Source organism: Drosophila hydei, unplaced genomic scaffold (assembly GCF_003285905.1).
Source record: "Drosophila hydei strain 15085-1641.00,03,60 unplaced genomic scaffold, DhydRS2 tig00000172-arrow-pilon, whole genome shotgun sequence".
Taxonomy (NCBI): Eukaryota; Metazoa; Arthropoda; class Insecta; order Diptera; family Drosophilidae; genus Drosophila; species Drosophila hydei.
Window position 1 is genome coordinate 2,618,464 of NW_022045682.1, and position 25,579 is coordinate 2,644,042.

Below are 25,579 nucleotides of genomic sequence, written 5' to 3' on the forward strand. Positions count from 1 at the left end.
CATTGTTGCGCTCGCTATGTTTGTGCCTTGCAATGACAATGATAAACGGCCCTGCAATTGATTCGCCGAGCGCAGCTTTAACTGATGTTGTTCTTGTTGTTGCTGAAGTTTGTGTGTGGTCTGCTTTCATACCCTGTTAGCAAAGGGGGAAAAGAGAGCATATTAACTATACCGAAATACGGTATTGGCAACTTGGCATTTGGTACGCTCACACAAGCGTGTGACCAGCAGGGGTCGAGGAAATTGTGACTGCGAACTGTTGTAACTGTCAGCAGAGTATGACGCAGTCGACTCTGGGGCTATGCGTTTTATAGCAGCGCTCGCCATTTAAGCTTGAGTGCCTTTTCTAATTCACACTTTTTGTAGTTGTCGTTGTTGTTGCTGCTGCCCCGTCGGGGCATGTGACGACGTTTGCGTTTTTATGCGTCCGCACAAGAACTGGCAAGAAGAAGAGCTTGGACCACACACATAGTTGAGTCTAGGCGTACATAAAGATCAGACCCAACTTGCAGACATGCTCGGACGTGATGAATGAACAACGGACAGGCAGGCAGTAAGCGTCATCATCACCATACTCATCATCGTTATGATCATTATCATATGGTCTGCTCGTCCGTTGTCAGCTTTGTGTGTGACTTTGTCGCCGCCGCCGCTTGTCATCGTTAACATCGCCGTCGCCGTCGCCGCCGTCGTCGTCTTCGTCGTCTTTGCCTTTGACGTCGCCCGTTGTCAACGAATTCGCCGTCGCCATCGGCTCCGCTTTTCACGGCGTTTCGTTTAATTTGCAAATGAGCTTTGCTTGAAAAGCTCAGCCAAGCGTCTGACAGTAGGCGGCATTTGCAGTCACCGTCGACGCATCGTTTTGCGCTTTGGAATGCGACGTGCAGCGTGCAAATGCAAAAGGCTAAAAAGAGAGCTAAAAAAAGCCGCCACACGTGACTGGTCAAATGGCCGTAAAGCAGCTAAGTTTTCCGCTGCGTTAGCAAGTCCAGCCGCTTTTACCTGCACGCTTACCTCTGCTGCAGGTAAGCACACAAATGTATGCCGTCGAACCATATTCGAGGTTAAACTTAACACATTTACCGAAATTCGCTAAGCGATTTGGCTATTAAAACTGTGTGAATTTATTTGTTTACCTTTTGTGATTAGTACAAATATGAAAAGCTAAACATGCGAAGCTGTGATGCTCTTTCGAAGTTATTTTACAAAGTAAAAATCTAAAAAAACGTCAGCTAAGAAGAAACTTTACGATGCTTTGAAAGCTGCTCAAAGCACAGAAGGCTTTAATACAAAGTAATGGGAGCTTTTATGTGCTGTGTTAACATTTTTATTCGTTGATAACAGGAAAACTCTAGCCATCAGCTGCAAACTAGGTTCACTGATCTTTAAAAGCTGGTAAACCGCAACAAAGCTTTTAGAACAGTTACTATGAGCTTTTATGAACTTTGCTAATGTTAACAGCATATGTTTTGGCTGTATTAATAACAAAGCTCAAGTCAGTTCTTAGTCAAGCCAAATAAGTTACGAATTTCACAATATCCCACAAAGATTAGGGCAAGCCAGGCCGTTGGCTGTGCTTCGCATTCCAAGCCTAGGCATGGCGGGGCGCTATGAAGCGAGCAATGGCAACGCCCGCGTCTAATGACAGAGCCCCTTAAAAGTCTGGCGTCTAGCTTTTTGGTATATTTCTTATTTTAAAATTTTTAGGAATTCAAAATTTGCTTAGATGTTGGCTTTGATGAGGCAGAGAGCGAGGGGGAGGGGCTAAGGGGAAGCGGGACTGATGAGGTATCGGGGCACATGCGAAGCTATTTCCGTGGAATTGTTTGTCTTTTGTTGTCGTCGCGTCTGGAGCGGCTTTTGAGGCTTTGTTTTTGTTTTGCTCTTCTTCTTTCTTTTTGTGAATTGAATTTCAAAAAACAAACCACAGAGCGAGAGAGGGAGAGATGATAATAATAATAATAAAGATCCACAACAATGGCAAAAAAAGAAGGAATTCTAGGAACTCGTAGGACAGACAAATTCATTCATAGGCTCAGTTCCCGATTGAATTGCGAAAGGCAGGGTTTGGATAGATCCAATCTAAACTGCTTACAGGTAAACTAGGTAGTGGACTACATACAGTTGTAGATCCGATCCAATCTAAACTGCTTAAGGGCAGTTTTGTTTTTGTTTTTGCTTTTTTCTGTAGGCGTGGTCTTTCGGTTCGCAGAAGGATTTGCGACAATTCCCGGAAGTTGACTAAAAAAACTGAGCAATTGCTACAACTGTTTCGACTAATTCGTACTGGTTGCTGACCCAAATTTGTGCAGCGAACAGCCACGCCCACTCGAGCATTCAAATCCATAAATCACTGTGAACCGATGTCAACTGGCTGCGGCTCATCAACGTGTGGGTCACTCGCAGGCGAACAAACTTTTGTCGTATAAATTTAGAAATTCAAAAACGAAAGAAATCAAATTTGGTAGACACAGGTCTTAAGCATACGCTTATATATACATATATACATATATATATATATATATATATATATATGTATACACATGATATATGCATTGAAATAAAAACAAAAATATGTATTTAAAAGCTAAATATGTGCATTTTAATGCTCGTTGACGTTATCGATGTGAATGGGAGAGTATATTAGTTTCTCTGAGTCTTATGTCTTGCTCAATGTTTGTCTTTCAAATTGAACTTCTCACTGAATGTAGATACATATTAATATATTCACATATATTCTTCTACACTCATAGAGCTAGCTAATCTAATCAAGTTTCGCCTTTGTGATTATTGTTTATAATCTTGCTTAAATATACCCATATAATATATATGCTTATAATCTCATTAAATGTACCTATATACTATATATCTGTGAAATAAAAATATTTACAACTTTAAAGGTAGAATTAGCCAGTTTTGTTGGCTTACATTAGATTGGCTCTACAAATAAGCCAAATACATTTTAAGTCAAATGTGAATGGATAACTTTTTGAATTATGAGCGAGTATTCAGCAGTTGTTAACGCTCGACTAGATCTTATTGCTTAAGCTGAGACTATTTTAAATTTTATTGAAAATGATTTAAGCAATGACTTTACGATGTCAGTCCGAATCCTGATCAATTTTAATATCAAAGTAAATTTTATTAGAGTATCTAAGCTTTAGCTTAGTCTTAGGCAACTTTACTTACCGCTGCGTCGTATAATCCGGAAAGCAAATCTCTCAGATCACAAATATGCAGGCAGCCACAAAGTTTAATTTCTACGTCAGAAAACACCTCTGCAAAGTTTTATTTTACTTTTGATAGTTTTTCTAACAAATATGTTTTCGTTTTTATTTTTTTCCAATTTATGCTAATCAACCTCCCACATGGCCCAGACGAACGTATCATCTATAGACGATACCCGTCTGGCCAAAAATAAAATAGTTTTGTTGCTCCATTTGGATTGCCTCTTCATATGGATTTATTATTTATTAATAGAGTCGCATAATTTGTATTGACAAGTTGGCATCTCATTAAGACTAAATTAACAGCCCGATTAATGTCCATATTCTATACTCTAGACTAGTCTTCTTCTTCTATAACCAAAGAGGTGTATTGGAAGTTAACTGTCCATAAAGTTGTTAACTTCGGAACTTTAAGATCCATAAAGTTTTTTGTTATTTTACTATTTCGCACTACCAAATCAAAAGCGTCTTTAGCTTTTAACGATTGTTGAACCTGGAGCAATTTGCCATCTGTATATTGCATATTTATAACTCCTGGCTCTTTATAGTTCTATAAAATCCCTAATGAACCTGAACTCTTAATTACTTGAGTATTTTATAGTCTATTAATCATTCATTCGGAAGAAATTATAATACAAACATAAATTAATTTAATTGCATTCAATTTGTATAAATTAAATATATTATATATAGCTCTGAGAACGTTTATATAATATATACACTTTTAAGAAAAATAGACAAAAAAAATATCTATAAAATATAGATATTTATATACATAGAATATATAATATACTATAAGTCTATATATATTTATATATAGAAAAACTAATTTTTTTAAAAAGGTCTTTGATTTGATTTGATTCTCAAACTTAAGATCACCATAGATCTATGTATGATCTAGACAGCCTACAAATCTTAAAGACCCAAACAAAGCTTCTCCTTTAACTTTAAATCAGTTGCCAGAAATTTCTTTAATAGATCAATTGACATTCTTATTGAACTATTACCTCGCAACAATGGTTAGATCAGATCTCAGTTGCTGGAAGTTTCGAATATAAAATGTAACGAAGTATTCATAGCTCTAGATAGATCGGTTGATATTTTTACTTAAGATCGATACGTAATATTCCTAACTCTTTCCCTATAGATTAATTTATATTTCCATTGAACATTGAACTAGTTGTCAAATGCTAAAGATCTCTAAAACTAAAACTTCTCTCTAAAACTAAAACTGCTCAAGCTAAATAATGTTCGTGTATAATACATAATAATCAAGGATCCGCGACAATGTCTAGATCGGATCGGATCACAGTTTCTTTGTAGGTGTTAATCATAGATATGCGAGCGTGGCGATGGCGGCGATAGAGGCGATGCCTCGCTGCGTCTTTTGAAGTTGTCGCATGGGCGCGCGTTCGCTGCATCAGGTGCTCGCTAGATGATTAACGGGAAGCGTAAGCAGCTGGAGGGGCAGGGAGACAACAGCGAAAGGGCGGGCCAAAGCGGGCGTCAAAAGGGCAGCGACGAGACGCCAACGCAGACAACGCAGCGCAGCAGCTGCACTCGGTGAAAGAGGGAGGGAGAGAACGAAACAAATGCAATGCAACAATAATAAGCATGCGGCAATAGGAGTGACAGAGTTAGAGAGAGAGAAAATACAAAAACAGAAAAGAAAATAAAACAAAAAATTGTCTTTTATGATGGTGTTCGCTGGGCTGCAAATTTTTTCTGCCTGCTTTTTGCTTTTCTTTTTCTTTATTTTTTTTTTTGCCGTTTTGCAGTTGGAGTTGAAGTTGAAGTCGGTTTCCTGCATTGGGCGAAAAGGGCCGACGCAGGCGGACAGGCGAGCAGAGCAGGCACTTAAAGGTGCAGCGCGTGTGCCGACGCACAAGCGAAAGGGCAGCAGAGTGAAAGAGTGTGAGAGAGGGAGAAGTCAGCAGCAGCAGCAGCAGCAGCAGCAGAGGCAGAGGCAGAGAGCAAAATAAGCGGAAAGCACAAAACACAATGTTGTGCAAAGAACGTTGAACTCGTTGAATTCGCCGCTGGAGTGGAGTTAGAGTAGTGCGGAGGCCAGAGCGAGAGGCCGAGATGAGGGAGTGAGAGTGAGTGAAGAGATGTGAGCAAGACGAAGAGTTGAGGAGGGGAGAAGTAGATGATGTGTGTGAGCGAATAGGAGTGTGTATGTGTGTGTATTGTGCACTTAGCGAAAACAATCAAAGATATTCAAAAGGGACAATCCAGTTATATATATATATATATAATATACATTATATGATGCTGGCATATCGAAACTTAACTCACTTCAATTGTCTCAAATACAAAGTTTTCACCATTTTTGCTCAGTGTATTTATGAATTTTCCATAATTTTTCATTTTCACGCATTGCTGGGACATTTGAGAATTTAATGTTGGCTTCGCACAACAAATGCAGTGGCTGTTGGTTGTTGTTGTTTGTTGCGGTTGTTGTTGTTGCTGTTGTTTGTTGCAGACCCCTAAAGCAGTGTGCACTTAGCGTAATTAGCGGGCAGAAGGATGCGAAAGCGAAACGAACTGGAAATCAAACAACGCCCCAGCAACAGTTTTTACAAATCGTTTTTGGCTCAAAACACGGAAAACGTTGTCTAAATGCACAAAATCAATTCACGCACAACAAACACCAACACACACACACACACATAGATACCGTAGGCTGTGGCTGTGGCTGTAGTTGTCATAACTTGAGGATAATGCGGCCTGAAACCATTTTGTTGTAATTGGCATAAGAGTCTCTAATACCAAATGCATTTATTATTTCGACATGGCCAACAGACAGACAAACAGATGAGCAGCAGCTGAAGCTGAAGCTGTGGCAGTTGCAAGTTGCAAGCTAAATCGGATGCTGCAGTTGCTTCAAGACGAAGTCGCAGTTGGCAAACGTTCTTCAAGAAGAACTTCTGCTGACACGCAAAGCAGCTTCGCACTCCCTGACTGCCTGACTGCCGCCTGACTGCTTTAAGCCAAGAGGCCAAGAAAAGAACTCGTTTCTTTCCGCTGTTCATGCCGCTGCATTTCTCATACCCTCAATTACAAAATGGAAAGTGTCGCTTGAAATTGACGATTTGGCGAATCGAGCCTGTAAGAATAAGGCTTTAACTATCGATAAATAGAGTTATCGTTAAGATTATATATTTAGATGATTTGAAATGGCATAACTAGCATGGATAGTGTTATCGATGTGGGCATCAATCACATCGATAGGCAATGTTATCGATATTGTTATATAAATAGAGATAATATTTATCGATAAATCATATTATTTCAATTGTTCACTATGGGAAGTGTGATCGACATGAGAGTTAATATGGCAAATAATGTCAGCGATATTAACATTTATATATATTTAATTGTTATCGATAGCAGAAGCATATATTCTATTGCAATGGGTATTGATGGCAACGAGAGACAGTTAAAGTGAAAAGCTAGTGCCACCGATATGAGTATTGTATTGCATATCGATAACTCCTTTTTATAGTTATCGATAACATGAATTCGTATCGATATCGTCACATGATTTGTCAATATTTTACTGGCTTTCCATAGCAGCGACACAAAATCGAACTTTAGTGACGCATAAAGAGTATTGATAGATCGATATATATCGATTTTGGGAAATGGTTTCTAAAGCATTCATTTAAATTATGTCATTGATTGGTTTGGCGATTTCTTTGATTCTCCTTTTCTCAATTCAGTTAGACTTGTGTTCTAGAATATCTCTGAGTCGTGCATCTTTCGCTTCTCCTGAATGTTTTTTTTGTATTCATTTTGGACTGCGCCTTTACGACTTTGTCTTGACCATTTTACATTCGTTCGGTTTTATTTATTTTGCGATTCTGTTTTCGCCTTTTTTTATTCGCTTTGATTTTCTCGAGGACGTCGCCTGAAAACCAGCTCCAGCTGCTGTTAAAGCTGGTTTGCCTTGGAGCAGACGCTGCGTGTTCGTTCGGACCCGTTCGATTCGCCATTTCAAGGTCTGACTCAGAGCCAAACAAGGAAGGAAACGCGTTGCGCCCTTCTTCCACAGATTGTCTCGGCTCAAGTCTGGTTGGCTCTGTGAGCCACATTCCAGTTATGGCATGGCCTTTGCCTTCGCCTTTTGCCTTTCGCAGACACACCTAGTTTCTGTCTTCAGATGCTCGCTAGCCACGGGTAAGCGGGTATATGCAAAGCATTTATTTGCCTTTAAAACTTCCCCTACATGTAGATTAAGACGTGGATAGACGCAGTTCCTAGCTTCTTGTGTCGCAGCTCAAGTTTCTTTTCAAGTCACCGATAACTTTTTTCGATTAAAATTTATACTTCAAATTAAGTTTTTAATAATATCTCTAACTTTCAAAAAGCCAGTCAACAAATTTCTTTTATAAAGATCAAGCTTAACTAGCTACATAGAATACACTGTCGACTCTAAGCAATTGATGTTTGTTTAGAAGTTATCGATAATTTTTGTTAATGAAAATTTAGATTAAACTTGATGCTTTGTAAAACTATAGTCAAGGAATTTGTAATAGAGTTTCTTTTTTTAATATGTTAATAGATATTAAGTTTTCACATTTCGAGTACCTTCTCAGTCAGGGTATAAGCTAGTCATGCGCACCCGACACGAGCATCCCTTTTGTGATAGCTAAATGTACAAATTATTTACATAACTTTACTTAAACAGTTACGAAGCACTTCACATGTTGCTCAGCTGCAAACATAGGGTATCTGCTATTCGTCAAAATGACGCTTAATTGTGGTTTATCCTTAATTTTTTTGTTATTTGGTTTAGCCCGAGTCCAGCTGCTTGGCAAAAGTTATTGAACTTTTTGGCATCGCTCGCTTGACCCTTCTTTCAGTTGTTAATCACACATGACTTGGCCACATGTATCAAATATCAGCTTCAACTGAAGCACCACCCCGGCCACCCCCGCTCTACTGCAGTGCCCCCACGCCACTGTCCCCCACTCCTTGGCTGCGGGTCACTTCAAAGGCGGCCGCGCCGTTTGACATTACAAGCAAAGAAGCATAAAACAAGTACGAGCATTGCAGCGACTCGCCTAGCCGACTGCACGATGCTCGTTCATGCTGCAAATACTTGATAGTGTTGTTATGCATATGCCACGCCCCCTCAAGGCTGTATTATGGCACTTATGTGTTCTATCCTCTCTATAGAGCTTCAGTGTGAGTCAAGCGGAAGTTTCTAAAACTTTCAAATTTGTCTTTGATATGGCAAGGCCTTTAATTGGTGTTTATCTAAGAAATTACCTATTATATATATGCTTCCTTATCAATATATATATATATATATATATATTTATATATATTTTATTATATTTTTATATATATTATATTTTGTAAGACAATTTATCGCGCTGCCTCGTCACTGGTGAAAGACGTTCCAAGGCGAGTGCTTACACCTTAATATATTTATATATATAGATCTTTATTTATTTACATATATATTTACCTACATATATATATAACCAAATATGCCTAGCACAAAACCCAATATACTCTCCTTTCCAAGTAGCGCTCGAGCTTAAGAAGTCAAACAATTTAGTTTGATTTAACACTGCAGCAGTAACCACTGCAGCACGCTGCACCACTGGCACCACTCTTATTTCTGCTTCTTCTTTTTTTGTTTTTTACAAGTCAAGTATTTAAATTATAAAACGGGGCACATCAAAGCGTTGGCGCTGTCAATGAACCTCGTAGCCCTCGCCTCCCTCGTCATCCTCGACCTGCTCCTTCCTCTGCTCATTTGGAGGCTTGAATTACGCGCTAGGCTAAAACAAAAAAAAAAAACATCAACAACGGCAGCAGCTAAAAGAAGAAGCAGCACAAAAGGCCACTTGAGTAGCAGTCGAAGGGTGGAGAGGGCAGCTGGCAGGGGGCGTGGTCGCTAAAAATCCTTTGTAGTGGGTTACGCCAAAAGGTTTCAATTACATGAAAAACAATGAAAGGGAAACATACAACAAGCAAAAGCCGACAGCTGCCAGCGCACAGAGTGGGGCGACAGAGGGCGTGGCCGGTGTGTGTGTGTGTGCTGCACTTTTTATATGCACTCAACGCATGGCGAAATTTCTATTGACCATTTCAGTATTTGGCGCCACTCGAAACGCCAATAAACATTAAAAATAATTGCAATTATGTCGGCGCCCCAAGAAACCCGCCCCTACCGCCTCCCACTCCCCTCTGGCAGAGAAGGTGCGCACACAAAGCATGCCACGCCCCCAAATGTGGGGAAGTCGGTGCCAAAGTCCAAATAGCAGAAATTGGCATTCGATGCAGCGCGTGCGAATGTTAAATGCATTTTGGAATCAAATGCGTTGCAAGCAGGCAAACATTTTCTATGCCATGCCCCATTTGACGCATAACTCATACGCAGTGTGTGACGGAACGAATGAACCGAACGCGCAGCCAGCACGAATATCAGACCCAGAGATACCCACTATGACCTGGCGAGAGCTGTACAAAATCTATCTATAAAGCAGAAGCTACATGGGACAGATCGATAGGCCAGACTACACTGACTTGGCTGTTAATGCAGGAACTTATATATATCGAAACTAATATACCCCAATTGGCCAGTTTTAATGGGCATCCCATACAATCGGCAAGTGTTAAGGACTGGTTGAGTGTGGAGAATGCTGAGATTGTGGATTGTAGGAGATGAAAAACTGCGCAAAGATATTTTTGCTAGCTATGAAAAGTATGCAAAAGAAATTAAAAAATTTTAAAAACTATTTTAATGCGATTCAAAAAAAACGGAAGGTGTTAAAGAAAAATGAATTTGACTATTGCTCATATATATGAGTGAATTTAGAGAATAATATATATAGGTATAAATATATATAGATAGATATATTGTCTGCAGCTATAAAGAGCTTTGAGCTCTAGTCTTCATTTAATCAGACAAGAGTTCGAATCAAGCAGTTCGATGATTGAGACTGCAAAAACTATTTATTGACAGCAATAAGTGCAATAGATGATACGAGCATAGTTCAGTATTATAGACATCTGAAAAGCTGAACAAAGAAGTTTCGGGTGCGAAGCGTTAGCTACTTTTCTCTGAGCCAAAGGCCTATTCTAAGACCAGAATTTTTTATTATATCAAATCAAAAAAGGTTTCTCATTCATGCAGACAGACGTATGACGAGCCAGTTAGACATTGCTCAATACACCCTGGCCACTGCTTGTCTTTAATATACTATATATATAACTAACTGCATCTGCCCATATATATATCATATATAATAAAGAAAGAAAAACACAGTCAACTCAGTACTGAAGCAGATTTAGCCCAGTCTAGCAGTTGGCCAAAAGTTGAGCTCCTACCCAACTAGTCCAATAAATCACATGATTCGCCCATTGGCATAATATCTATTTGTTAATAAATGTAGCTGGTTAACTTCTTCATATTTCATGGTCAAAATATATATCTGGTATTAAGTTAATTTGCCTTTAGCTCGCATTTAAGCGCTTTAAACCGTTTTCGCTTCGATTAATGCGCTGCATTTAATCAAAAGGCCGCCAAATGGATTACGAACTGTCCATTTAGTTCGCTGTTAGTCACGACATTTGTCACGTGCCAATCGCTCCATCAAAATGCTGAGCGCTTCAGTTGCTGCTCTCTCTTTCACTTCTCTCTGTCGCTGTCTCTGTCTCTGTCTCTGTCTGCCGCTCAATTGCCCAGTCTAATATTTTGGGCCATATTTCAAACTGAACTGAATTTGGCTTCGGGCTATGCAACTACCGTTCGCTGACTGCATGACTGAGGAGTCAATTGTCTATCTCTCTCCCGCTCTCCCGCTCTCTCTCGCTCTGCATATCTCTTTCTCTTTCTCTCCATTTGCTACGCCTCCCACAGTCAATCAGCAGCGCTGTCTGTGGCGCATCTTTGCCGCAAGCTACATTTGGCTACTGTTGCTGCCGCTGCTGTTGCAGCAGTTGTCAGTTGTAGCTGCAATCGCGGCAACGTGGCAATTAACTCTTTGATGGATTTACTGCTGCCCGCTGCGCTGCTGACTATTAAAAATGGCCACGAAATGCGTTTTTGAATGCGTTGGCCAAACTGCAACAGCAGCGGCAGCAGCAGCAGCAGCAGCAGCAACTGCTTTTCGCGACTCCACAATTATAAAATAACCATCATTTATAATGGTCCACGGCGTCGTCTGCTGCAAAATTCCCAATGTGAGCGGAAATGCAGCAGCAGCAACAACTGCCAACTGGCAACTAGCAGCTTGCAACGTGCAACGCGCAACTGCGTGCGGATTTGAAATATTCTGCAGACATTTAGCGACCGCTGAACCAGCGGCTGCATAAGCGAGGCGCCTCCTCCTCAGACTCAGCCTCAGCCTCAGCCTCAGCCTCAGACTCAGCGTTAGCCAAAGCCAAAGCCAAATGTTGTTTTTCCGAATCAGAGAAGCGTTTCAAATTACAGACACCAAATAAGCTGACGCCGACGCCGACCACCTTTCCCCTCCCGCTCTTTTGTTTGTTGCAAGTGCAACATTTTGGTTTGCCGACAATAAAATGCGTGGCAAAATGCAATTGAGAAATTAATTTCATCCATTCCGACATTCGCACTTGCGCTATAATTAAAACTAATTTCTGTGTGAGTAGCTGGCAGAAACAGTAGAAGTAGCAGCAGCAGCAGCAGCAGCAGCAGCAGCAGCAACAGCAAAAGCAAAGCAACAACACCCGCAGCAACGCCTTAAACAGACACTTGGCTTTGTGCTGCTACGTTGCACACACACACATTATATATATATATATATATATATATATATATATATATATTCTTTTTAGCAGTTACTTTAATTGCTAATTAAATATATTTTAATTATTTTAACGAATTTTATTTTTAATTTCAATTTTTATTTGTTTTTTGTTTTTTTTTTGTATATATATATTATATTATATATATATATATATATATATATATTATATATATATATATATATATATATATATATAATATAATATATATATACAAAAAAAAAACAAAAAAACAAATAAAAATTGAAATTAAAAATAAAATTCGTTAAAATAATTAAAATATATTTAATTAGCAATTAAAGTAACTGCTAAAAAGAATTAATAAAACAAAAAAAAATAAATAAGAATAAAACTGGAATAATAATAAAATAAATAAAATAAAATGCAATGCAGTGCAAAAAAAAAAATATAAAATTAAAATCATGATTTGTATAAATCAAAAATAATATAATAAATATTAATATTTAATATTTTTATATATCAAAATAAAATTATTTAATAAATGTAATAATAAAATAGTAAATCAAAAATAATATAATAAATATTAATATTTAATATTTTTATATATCAAATATAATTACATTTACTTTTAATATAAATATAAAATAAAATAGTAAAAAATATAAATAATATACATAAGTAAAAAATACAAAATAAAAATATAAATAAAAAATAGAAAAATGTGGCCAAGTTGAGTTAGGCTGGACTTAGAGTTAAGAGCTTATTGCCTTAAGCCCTGGCCTAAAGAACATTTTAATGCTTGTTTAGTGGAGCTGCAAGGCAAAGCAAAGCAAACGCAAAAACTCATTGAGCACAAATTAAATTATGAAAATTATGAACTGTTTAAAATAAATGGGTTTACATGATTATGCTGCAGCAACTTAATAAGTGCAATAGATAGAGCCAACATAGCTAAACCAAAGATTTAAGGAGAAAAACTTATTCACAATTTGCAAAATGTTTAGCTACAAATCAACTTAAAAACAGGGTGAATGCTTAATGCAATTGATTATTATTTAATTATTGTATAATTAATCTATTATTATGTGACAATTTTTATGGACTGCTTAGGCAGCATTAGTTTAAGGAGCCTTTTGACTCAAAAAGAGTGCAATTAAAGTAGCTTGAACGTTGTATAACTATGCTCTTCATAGCTGCTTGATTTTTATATGCATACATATCGATATACATACATATCGATGGGACTTAGCGACTGTTGTATGTTTAGTATAAATATATAAAAGTTATAGCTGAACAAAATGTTCTAAACCGATATATAAACATAGATTATAGCGATTATTAAAAACTGTGACTTGCTCAACTTTTATTTTCTAATGTTTATCGATAATTATCGATATATCTAAACATTTAAATATTAATCGCCTGTTACTACTTTAACGAAGACTTTATATCGTTGATTTTGGCTTATCTCTTCTTCTTATCTAGCTCTACAGGAGCACAATTAAATTTAACAAAAAATCGATAATTATTTATAAAGAAAATTGAATATAATTTTTATAAATCTTGTGAGCGTATATTTAAATGTACTTTAAATATATTTTTATATGCTATAGCATTTAGTGTTTTGTGATTTGATGATTTGCTAAGCATATCGATAAAAATCGATATTTATTCAAATAACGATAGGCACGAATTAAAGGCAAAAGCAGCTAGCATTCTTTTTGTATTGCGTGAAGTTAAAGTCAAATATGAATCCTTAATTGTCAAACCAATTAGCACGCATAGACGATAGTTATTCAAGTTGTATATAGAAACAAGATGAAATTGAATGGAAACTACATTCAATGAAACCAAATTAAGCAATTGAAATATGTGTTACATTCATGAAAAGGATACATACGCACATTAATTGGTATATATATATATCTGCAGATGTGAACAAGTGCAACTGCAACTCGAATTGATATGCTTGAGAGGCCGTAGAGTAGCGCACTCGAAGCGCAGTAAAGCCCAATTAAAAAGCATTAAAAAACGAGAAATATATATATATATATATATTTAAATCTCCATGCCTCAAATTGCGGCAAGTGAAACCGTACTTCGACTTGTGGGCGGGGCGGGCGTGGCTGCTGCTCTAATGAGCGCCAGGATAGCAGCTGGCATAGGCTCCCAATGGAGCCGAGACCGAAGCCCGAGCCGCTGCAGCTGAGCAGAGGCAGCAAATGAAGTGCCAGAAATGTGAAGCGAAATTGCATAAACCACTTCACACACACACACACACACACACACAGAGCAGAAGGCAGAAAAATCAACTCGAGGGCGTGGCCGCAGGGCCTAGAAGGGTTGCGAGTAGTTGGCGTTCGGGGTGCTGGGGGTGGGCGGCATTTGCAGAGGGACTCAAGTACTATAGAAAATAAGTAAAACATGGAAATTTTCCGAGTTCTTGTTTTATTTCTCCCATTTTTGTATTTTTGCACTGCGGCTCGAGTTCATTAACATCAGCTAAAAAAATGAGAGGAGTACAAAATCAGGTGCCAGTGGCTGTAAAACTGTGGCAATGGCTACAATGGCTAGGGAAGGGGCTTGGTCAGGGGTTGCTGCCATATCTACCCCAAGCAGTGCTAAATCTAAATGACTTTATTATTTTTTTTTTACATATTTGTTTTTTACTTATTTTCCATTTATTTTTTATTCTACTTCTGCTGCTGCTGCTGCTGCTGCTGCTTCTTCTGCAGCTTCTCGCTGCGGCTCTTCAGCACAAACTTTCAGCTCAAAAATCCCGAGAGGCTGAAACGCAGCTATGCACATAGCGAAGGGAGAAGAGAGAAGCACAGAGGCTCCAAGGCACAGATACCCTGTAAAAGCCTGCGCCTAGGCACTAAACTGCTTTGTTGAGCTTTAGCAATATGAAAGAACTAATACAGACTCAGTGCTGGGTATTTATAGGGTAGCTAAAGTGCATAACAAAAACTTAAAAATTCAAAGAAAAAATATCAGTTCAAAAGTTGTGCAAGCCTTAAAACAGTTAGCCAAAAACAGTCACATGCAGATACAGTAATAAACGCATTTAAGCTCAACAGTTAATACCCTGTAATTTATGATAAGCATTCAATAATTCGAGTGTTTGCTATGAGTGTTCTGTATTATGTTTGGCAAAGCTAAAAATCTAATTTAGACTCATGTGGATTGGATATACCTTATCTATATGCTTATAATAAGTGAGAAATGATAGCCTTAAAGCTTCGCTTTATCTATAAATAAGTAACAAACTTACCGCAACACACAGATACCCGCTCACAATTTTGCGCAATTTACAGGGTATGCGAAATGAATAGAATTGCAGCACAGTTGTTTTTCACTCTGATATTCTTCAGTTTGGTTTATTTTGCTAGCCACAATGCAAGCGCTGTGAAGTGCTGGGTGGCTGTGTGGGAGTACGGCGTGGGGCGTGGGGCGTGGCTGCGCATAGGATTTGCCTTTAAATAAAAAAGATTTAATTAGACAGCGGCAAAAAATCATGAGGGAAATAACAGCAAAAGTTGCGGCTAAAGGATTTTCGATGCAGCATGCGGCATGTTGTGGCATGTGGCATACGACGATAAGGAGCGGCAGGCAAAGCCGAAGGATATTCTGAAGTGTGCATTGTGCATGTCGTTTCAAGGGTAAGCCGGAACAGAAAGAGAAGGAGCAAGAGACAGAGAGAGATGAAGTCGAGGCAATAAATGGAAGCTGCGAGTTTTTTGCTATTGTTCGGCTCGTCGAGTCTGGCGACGGCAAGGGTGGGGCCAGCCAAGGCAAACAAGGGACATATTAATTGCATTGCATATTTTTGACCCCCTTCGTAAACCCCCCTCGCACCGCACGCCTACAGCGCAGACCCTCTGCATTGTGTTACCCTATTATTAATGAATTAAACTTGACTTTCGGTTCGTTGCTCGCCGCAGCAGCAGCAGCAGCAATCAACAATAATAAATTGTGTAGCCTAGACGAAGTTAATAATACCCTAGAGACAGATTACAATATGTATCTGTTGTATTTTAATATATATTTTTAAAGCTCACAGAGAAGGGGCAAAAGCTAAGGGCTTAGTCTATTAGACTCCAGTTTATATAGAGCTCTTGTACCTGAGCGATTATTGCTATTGGAGTTATATAGGGTTGTAAGCGATTATTTCTTATAGATAGTATATCAAGGAAACTGAGAACATAGAGAGAGAAAACGTGAAAGGAGAGAGAGAGAGAAGGAAGCAAGACGTAGAGGAAATGAAATGAATGACAGAGAAATAGATGGAAATAGATGGAGAAAAGGAACTGAGAGAGGGTTATACAAGCAGTGAGAAAGAGAGAGACAGAGAGAGAGAGTGAGAAGAGCGATAGAACAAGACAGAGACAGATAGAGAGAGAGAGAGACAGAGAAAAAGCGAAAGGAACTGAGATAGGTAAAGAGCGAAGGCGGCGAGGAAGATAGAGATAGAGAGAGAAGATAAAAAATAAAAGAAAAAGATAAATGGGAATTAAAAGCAACACAGAGAAAGAGAGAGAGAGAGAGAGAGAGAGAGAGAGAGAGAGATAGTGAGAATAGCGATTGAACAAGACAGAAAGATTAAGAGATAGAGAGAAAGCGAAAGGAACTGAGATAGGTAGAGAGAGAAGGCAGCGAGGAAGATAGAGATAGAGAAAGAAGATTAAAAATAAAAGAAAAAGAGAAATGGGAATTAAAAGCAACACAGAGAGAGAGAGAGAGAGAGAGAGAGAGAGAGAGAGAGATAGAGAGAGAGAGAGGATCTTCAGAGCAACAGTCAGTAAAGCAGATCTATATAGGATATACATTAACTGCATAGGTGTAATTCTTATAAAGTATTTCCTGCTTCTAATACTCTCTGCTTGAGTGTTAGATGAATTGTGACTAAAATTCTCAGTTAAAACTAAGAAACCTCTATAAATCTAATGAATTATGCTAGCATCAACCACGCGCGCTAAGCTGCAACCCTTTTAAGCGGCATGCGAAGCTGAAGCTTAAAGTTTTGGAATGTTAACATTTAGGTATACATCAGATATTTTAATTTCATTTAAGCAGAGCGCAAAGTCCACCCACGAAATGATGGCAAAGTAGGCGCATGCCTCCGGCAATGCACTGACTGTATAAAGCTGTGGGGAGAAGGGCGACGATTGGGGGTGGCATCGAGGGGGTTGCCAGCTAGGGAGGGTGGCTGTTGCTGTTGCTGCTGCTGCTGCTGCCACATGCAGAAATTTTGCTTTAATGTTGTTTTTTTTTCGGCAGTGCCTGCTGCTGAAGAGGGAGAGGGCATGAGTAAGAGGGAGAGGGAGAGAGTGGATGCTGCTTTTCTTATTTGATTTGGGTTTACTGTGCTGTGTTTGCCTGCTGTACTATGTATATATGTGCGACATCGTTTGCTGCAGGTTCAATGTCCGTTGCTCGTTGCCCGTTGCAGATGCCACACAATGGGGCAACGGCAACAACATTAACTTGGCTCAGTCACGCCCCAAAAAGGCCAACCCGCAGCTTCTCGGTTAATGTAATGATCTAAGCTGCAGATGCTTAGCGAGGCACAAGCTAGAGATTCCCTCTCTCCCTCTCTCTCTCTCTGTCGCTCTCTCTTTGCCTGCTGCTCACTTAATTAAGCCAAACTCACAATTAGGATGCCTGTTGGCCCACATGATTTTGGCCAACGAGGCAATTGTGGCACCACTGAGAATGCCCCGGCCTCATCGCGTCGAGCTGGCTCATAAAATAAACTTTTCCTCTGCTGTTGCCCATCTTTGGTGCTGTCGGCGTCTCGCAAATAAATCCCACAATCTAAAGAAGGACACACGGCTCGAACATTTTCATAAATTTGCCAGCCGCAGAGCCGTTCGCTATGCGCTCTTCGCCGTTCGCTTTATCGCATTTTTGTGCAAAGTTTTTCAATTCTAACTGTAAATCCAACTGCCGCTCAATGGGATTCGAATCGATGAGGATCGGCTCAACTGACCCAAACGGTGCGTTGGCTCCAACAATGCATAGCTAAATGCGCACAGCTGAGTGCGAGAGAATGGAAGAAGCTACTGGGGGAGGAGATGGCCAAGAAGGTGACCTATGTCTAGATACCCTGTAAATGGGTGCGAAAGAAATGGCAAATAGAAACCACTTAGAGTTAGGAGAGGAGACAAGGGAGACTAGTTGAAGGTGAGCAACTGCTAGATACCCTGTAAATGTGGTGGAAATGGTGAGACTAGCTGCTAGATACCCTGTAAATATGAGTTGATAAAAAGACAACATATAGAAACTAGTTGATGTTATGAGAGAAAGATGGCTTAGAAACAGGCATAGATAAATATACACAATGATAACAGTTGTAGGTGATCTGCTGCTAGATACCCTATAAATATGAAAAGATACAACAACAAATGAACCCAAGGCAAAGTACTGCAAGCTCAGATACTTTGTAAGTGATCTTATCTGAATGCACCTAAAGAATAAAGTTGAAGTTGTTAACGAACTGCTGCACGATACCCTGTAAACATGAAAATCACTTGAAATATACTAATTTACGGTGAGGTTACTTTGTAATACCCTGTTAAGATACATGTATGTATGGGTAAGGAAAAGAGAATAGTTAATATTGAACTACTGAAAGAGCAGATACCCTGTAAACACGCCAAGTAAACTGCACAAAGCGAGCTGCTGCTAGATATCCTGTAAATATGCAAAGTTAATATCAAAAGCAAGTATTGAGCTACTAGAATATACCCTGTAATAATGTGTTGCTAAATGCGCAAACAAATGAGTGTGTCAGCTACTCGGCATACCCTATACTATGTGAATTGTTTCTATGATGTAATATGCATAAGAAGCAATATCTCTCTCTCTTTCTCCTTTTACACACATTAACTTCACGACAATATACCCTTTGTAAGATGTTTTGCCTAGGTATTTAGCATTAGAAGCAACTTCAAGAGCAGCTTCGCCGACTTTTTGGCCTTCAGTGCGTGTCAAACTGACAGTTTGATAAACATTGCCAGAAAACTTGAGCTGCAGTTCTCTCGCTCTCTGTCTTTGATGCTGCTGCTGCTGCTGCTGCTGCTGCTGCCTGTCAGTCAAGTGTTTCTCACATATTCTGACAACTTTGACTTAGTCAAGAATCTATAGCATATATGCATATAGACTGAAGTTCAACTGACGTTTCGACCTCTCTAAAATTTATTCTGCTGGAGGCTGGAGGCGTGGCATGCCGAAACTGTTTTCCTGCTTAGTTCTTATGCTTTTTCTTTGCTTTTGCTGTATTTCAACTTTTTAATTTAAATGACATGAGTTTGGCCGCAGCTTTGGTCAACGCCCATGCCACATTTGATGGGCAGTGGGCGTGGCATTTAGCTGCTGTCTGCCAGCCAGCCTGCTTGATCTCCATGGCCCCGGCAGAGCGAAGGAAATCTCTTGTTTCTTTGCCTGGCGAGGCACAACAACTATATCGAAGCTATCAAATATCTGGCCGAGATGCAATTTACCGTTCAACTCTCAGTGTCCCTCTGCCTATCTGCCTGTCTCCGTCTCTCTCACTGTTGCACAAATCATAAATTTACTGGCCCAATTGCCTGGGCCAATTATGCAGCAAACAAATGGCCCGTAATGAAGGCAGCCCAAGCTGGCCAACTGACAAAGTCAACATTTATCTTGCCCATATACGAACGGGACAGCGACAGCGACAACAACAACAACAGGAAAGTGGGGTGAAAGAGGAAGAAGCAGAAAAACTATTAATGACATGAAAAGTGCAGAGCATTCAGCTTGTCGTCTCTATAAAAAAACAGAAGGCGCAAGGTAAAAATATTCAAAAGTTGGCAAAAATAAAAAATTAAAAAATGTTTAATATACTTAAAAAAAAATTTAACAAATTTAAAAGTTTTAATTTTGCAAAAAAAAATATTTTATTTTCATTTTTGCATTTTAAAAAAAATTAAATCTTAAAGCATTGCACTAAGAAAGATTTTCACCAATTTTCCACTTTTCAAAATCTTTAGTGAGAAAGGCAGCTCAAGTCATGAGTGGGTAAATTAGCAGCAATAGCTACATATAGTAGACATATATGTATATATACATTGATATAGTTCTAGTTAGTTCAACAATGAAATGCAATCAGTGTCTGTTTATGAGAATGAGAGCTAATTTTTTATGGAATTCCTCGAATGCAATTCACAGCAGCGGCACGCTTTGATGCCATTAGGCCAAACAAATTGAATGACGGACTGTAATAATGCTTTAATGTTAGAGTATCGTAAGTACAATGTAGCTAGAGCAACAAATAAATTTGACTTAGCTAGAAGGAATAAACCAGGATGGATGTTGTTGCTGGGCTGGGGGAAACAAATGTGGCCAGCCTTAATTGCCATGTTGCGGCAACATGTTGCCGATCAATAAAAGCAGCAACAATCGAAGCAGCAACATCAAAGCCATGGCCAATGATAATGACAATGCAGTTGCTCTTGCGATTCAGTTCGCCATCCATGATTAATGACAATAAATTTGAGAGCGAAAGAGAGAGAGAGAGAGAAATTGTAGTTGCTTGATTAGAGCAGCAAAAGAGGGGCAGGTGGTAGGGGGAGGTAGCTATAACTCTACAGTAGCTGCAGTTAAATGCGAATAGTCGTAAATTTGAAAAATATTGCGCGGCAGCTGTCATAAAAATGCAATGTGCCCAATGCAATTTGTTGCTGCTTTTTGTTGTACAGATTAACATAGCACAGAGAGAAGGAGGACGAGAAGAGAGAGAGACAGCACAGAATGGGATTATGCAGTAGGGTAACCCTTGCCTAAAGCAGCGACTGCAACGGCGACAGCGACGGCTACTGCGACTGCGACCGAGCATTGTCTGACTGACGGTCATCATTCAAAACGTCGCACGCTAATTGGACAGTGAAATTGTAGACGACGAGCAGCAGAGCAAGAGCGAAGCGGGGAAGGGGAGAGAGACCACATGTATGAGTGTGCACTGAGAGAAAATGAGGTAGCAGTCTAGTAGTAGTCTAATTCATTTAATTTGTGAAACCGCATAAAATTTCTTTTATACATGAAAATCACAAAAAAAAAAATAAAAAATATATACACATATTCATAACTTACTTATAGCATACCTAATAATTAATAGTATTTCCGGCACCGTCATTTCTCGCAGTGTATGTTGGCTTGCGAGTCTACATCCAATGATTTAGTGCACAATGCATTAGCCTTTTATTTATTTTACGCGCGGTTTCAGTTTCATTTAGTCGCTACAGCTACTAAGATCCCCCCATTCTCTCGCCCTCTCATACCCTTCGCACTCTCTCGCTCTCGCTCATTAAATCGGCAGAAATATGCAGCCAGCGAGGCAGAGCAACTAGTTGCAATGGAATTTGTTTTCGACTTCATTAAAGTTGATTTAAATATGTTCTTCTTTTTTATATATATATATTTTTTTTATTTCAATCCCCTTACCCACCTCTCTCTTTCATTCTGCTACCTACTTCTCGTTCGTCTTCTTGCCCAGCTTTTACAGTTTTAGTTTAATTGTGTTTTGGTTTTTTCATAGTTTTATTAGACTTTCATTTCCTCAGGCTACATAATTAAATCAGCCATTAATGCAGATATATGCTATATATACATATATATATATATATACGTATGTATATCATTATGATCTTTTGAATGGTACTAGCATACGAGATATGAGCAGCCCACACATCAGCAACTGAACTTCAGGTGCTATAAAGCCTTCTCTAATGAGCTGATTAACAAAAGAATTGAGATGATGTGTGAAAGATATAGATAAGAACTGAGAATCAAAATTTTCAGTACAAAGCTGAGAAAATAGGCTCCTATTTAAATAAGGTCTCGGAATTTATATTCAGAAGGCAGTTTTTCTAGGATATTTAATGTTCTTCAACCAAAAGTTTGAGTGTTGCTCTCTCTCTCATTAAAAAGTATGAGTTATAAATGTATATACCAATTTTATATCATATTAATTCTAATATCTTGAATCTGTATGTATCTAGAATGTATATTTTTTTATTTAATTTGTAATGGTACTTACAACAATTTCTAGGGTATTTGAATAGCCATCACCATATTACGTTTTGCAAGCTGCGCATGCAATTGCGCCTTCTTCTTGTGCGCCTGCTTTGCTTTAAGTCACTCCTCTCTCTCTATCTTCCTCTCCCTCGCCGTCACTCGCTTACACACGCTGACTGCACTGACAAGATCAACAGCAACAACAAAAACACGAATTAAAATTGTAAATGTCGCGACTTTGGGGGATGGCAATGTCGTCTCTCGATTCGCGACTTTCAACGTCGATTCGATTCGAACCGATTCGATGCGAATCGCGCTTGGCAAACAAGTTTAAAGCCACGCCAGACGCAGACAGCGGCAAAAGCGGGATGGGAGCGAGAGGGAGAGGTAAAATGAGAGGTGCGCTGACTATGGGGGAGGAAGGGAGCTGGTGCAACGGACGCCAAGAAATGCAGATGTAGCTGACAGCGCAGCAGCTACGCTGATGCCGACGTCGACGCCAACTAAATCTTTCACTAACTTTGAACTGCACAGTATTAAAATTGATTTTCAATTGATATTATTCTGATTTTTTTAATATTCCCGATTGGAACTTAAGTTCCAATAGCTCAAAATACAGAAGAAGCTCCTTTCCTCGAGAATTCAAAGCAAATTCATCTAAATTAATAGAATTATTAATTATAATCAGTTCCAATTTGCTATTTAATATGGTGGTTTAATAACGTGTGTCGTATTTGCCTTTTGCTTATGAGTCGCTGCTCCATTTTCAATGCTCCTCATCAACTGCCAAGCAGACTAACCCACAAAAACTAGCTACAGCTCAAGTCAAAGTCCGCTCTGCATAATTGTCAAACTAAATCAATGGCTTACACACGCACACACACGCGCGTAATCTCTCTCTCACATATACACACACACTAACATGTACTTGCCTCTGCTCTCTTCATCTTGATCTTATCGTCAAGCAAAGTCATGTCGCCTGCCAAGGCTCTCCTTGTCGTGTCTACTCCTCTCTCCTCTGCTCACCTCTTCTTCTTTATCTTCTTCTACGTCTTTTTTGGTGACTCTTCGACTGCGCCACTTGGGCGCAATTATTTTATTTTACACTTGCAATTGGGGACAACATAACTTTGCTCATAAACTTCGCTAAGGTGTGTCTTTCACTCTATACAAAAAGGCGAACAGCGAGTATCTTAGTTTAGCTCTCTAGTTAGTTAATGTTATGTGTGTATATAAAAATATAAGAATCTCATAGCTCAAAATATTATTTTTCAAGTTGTTCAAATAGAATGAGATTTGTTTAGACAGTTAATTGCCCAAGAAAGAATCTATAAATTCTACACTGTATCTATTCGATTTCTATCTGAAGATTTAGTCCACCTCGCAGAGTATTTTTTGTAGTGTATTTAATGTCTCGCTCTGACTTGTGTTTCCAATTTTTTCTTTGAGTGTTGAGTTATGGCAAAAGACCTTGGACTTAAGCAGCAGCAGAAGCAGCATCAACTGAAGCAGCTGCTGCACTGCACTGACTGTACCGATCGGCACCCGCACCCAGTTCTACACGGCAGCTTCTGCTACCTACGTCGGTTGCTCCTTTTTCTGCCTCTCCTTCTTTCCGCTTAACTTCGACTGTCTCTTGGTGCAATTTGTCATTGCGCCATCAGCGGGACGACGAGAGGCGTGCGCCAAAAGCTAACTGTGGCCAGCTAACCAGTAGCACCCGCTACAATTCCAGCTCTCTGCTCTCCTCACTTCGCTTCTAGCGCTGTTGCTGTTGCCGCTGCTGCTGCTGTCCTCGTCATCTATCGGTGACTGCCATCTGCGTACAGTTAAAAAAGGCGACAGTCGGCTCTGCCTCTTCCGCTCTCTCTCTTTCGCTGTTCTACTCTGCTTCTGATTCAGCTGTGAGTGTCCGTCTTATGGGTATGTGTGTGTGTGTGTTCGTGAACTGCTGTGTGCTGTACTCTGTTTGTTACTGGCGCTCCTTCGACGACTTCTTTATGGCTCTTGATTTTTATGATTTTGCTGTTTAATGGTTCATTTGTGTCTTACAGCGCCCCTCGCTCTCTCTCTCTCTCTCTCACTCTCTCGCTGTCTTTTTTTGTGTTCTGACTTTCAGTTTGCTTATCGCTGCGTCTATATCTTTAGTTTTTGCCTGTATTTCCCCATCCCCACTCGTCCGCTGTTTACATGGCTTAGTCTCGCCTTGCCTCCCGCTTTAACTCTCTCTCTCCCCATCTCTTTCTCTCCTGTTGTTTGTGCCTGACTTCCAGTTTGGTTATCGCCGCTTCTATATCTTTAACCTCTCCTCTCGCCCTCCTCTTCGTCTCCCTCTCTCGCTCTTTATGTTGCCTTTGCTCCTGGCTTAATCTCTGTTTAACATTTTTGAGCAGAACGCAGTCGCCGTCGCGTCGCCACATTTTGGCCAACTTGTGTTTAGCCATCGTTTTGGCCAAGTTACGGCCGCAACGTTTCAGTTAACTGCGTTGTTTGTTTGCTTGTTGTTTGCATAGTTAGTGAGGGGCTTGCACTACTCTTTACCCCCTCCTCTCGCCCCATTGCTTCTTCTCTTTTCTTCTTCTCCTTTTTTTTTCATATAAGTTTTTGTGTTTTTGGGTTGCTCAGCTGTTTAGCAATTTATGTTGCATACTTTGTAGCCATTCGCCTTGGGCGTGTGATCTTTGCTGTATGGAGGAGTCCGTAAGCTTGAAATATATGACAACAATAAGTAGAGCATATGAGGGGATTATCCTGGGGAATTTAGAGGTAAATATAAGTTGGATTTGAAATTCATCCGATGAGTTATCGATTAAATAGTTGATAAGATAAATAAAATAATCGATAACTTTTTCTTAAATATACTGCTCAATCAACAATCGATCATTATTATACACTTTTTTGTAACTACCTTAACCATTTATATAATGTTAATATAGCTATTAAAATTGACTTTCAAACATTAACCTATCGAGCCGAAATTACATAATCGATAGACAATTATCGAAGCTTAATCATCAGTAAATGCCTCAACACCTTTAGGCACTTGAATGCAACTTTCCACACCTGTCTTGCATGGTCACATCGATTAACTGCATTGATGCTGACATTTGCACAGCAATCGAATAGGTTTAATCGTAATCGTTATCGTAATCGTTTTCACGTTTTGGCATTGCTCTGCTAATGACTCTACGTTTAATGACAGCTCATCATTATCGGCTAAGCCAGCGATTAGTTGGCTTGTAAGCTTCTAATGGCCAAGTGCTTGGTTAGCCAACAACCGAATGGCCAATAACTTGGCCATCTTTTTAGCTGTCCATTTGCTGAACTGCCGCAGTGACACCTCCAGCAAAAGAAGCAGAAGAAGAACTGGCAACTGGCAACTGGCAACTGGCGCCGCCTCCATTCAAAATCACTTTATGGCTCAGTCGACGGGGCCATAATTGGCCGCGGTGCCAATCATTTTAACAGCTAGGCAAACACGCGAACCCCAAGCAAATCGAAAGATAGCAGAGAGCCAGAGAACCAGTCAACCAGCCAGCTAGCCAGCCATCCTCCAT

General features: G+C 39.5%; 1 protein-coding gene across 2 annotated transcripts in view; it reads left to right on the forward strand.

Moving 5' to 3' along the window:
• Window positions 1-25,579, forward strand: part of LOC111602512 (putative uncharacterized protein DDB_G0271606) — a 114,297-nt gene that overhangs the window by 85,008 nt on the left and 3,710 nt on the right. The gene's annotated exons all lie outside the window — the stretch shown is intronic.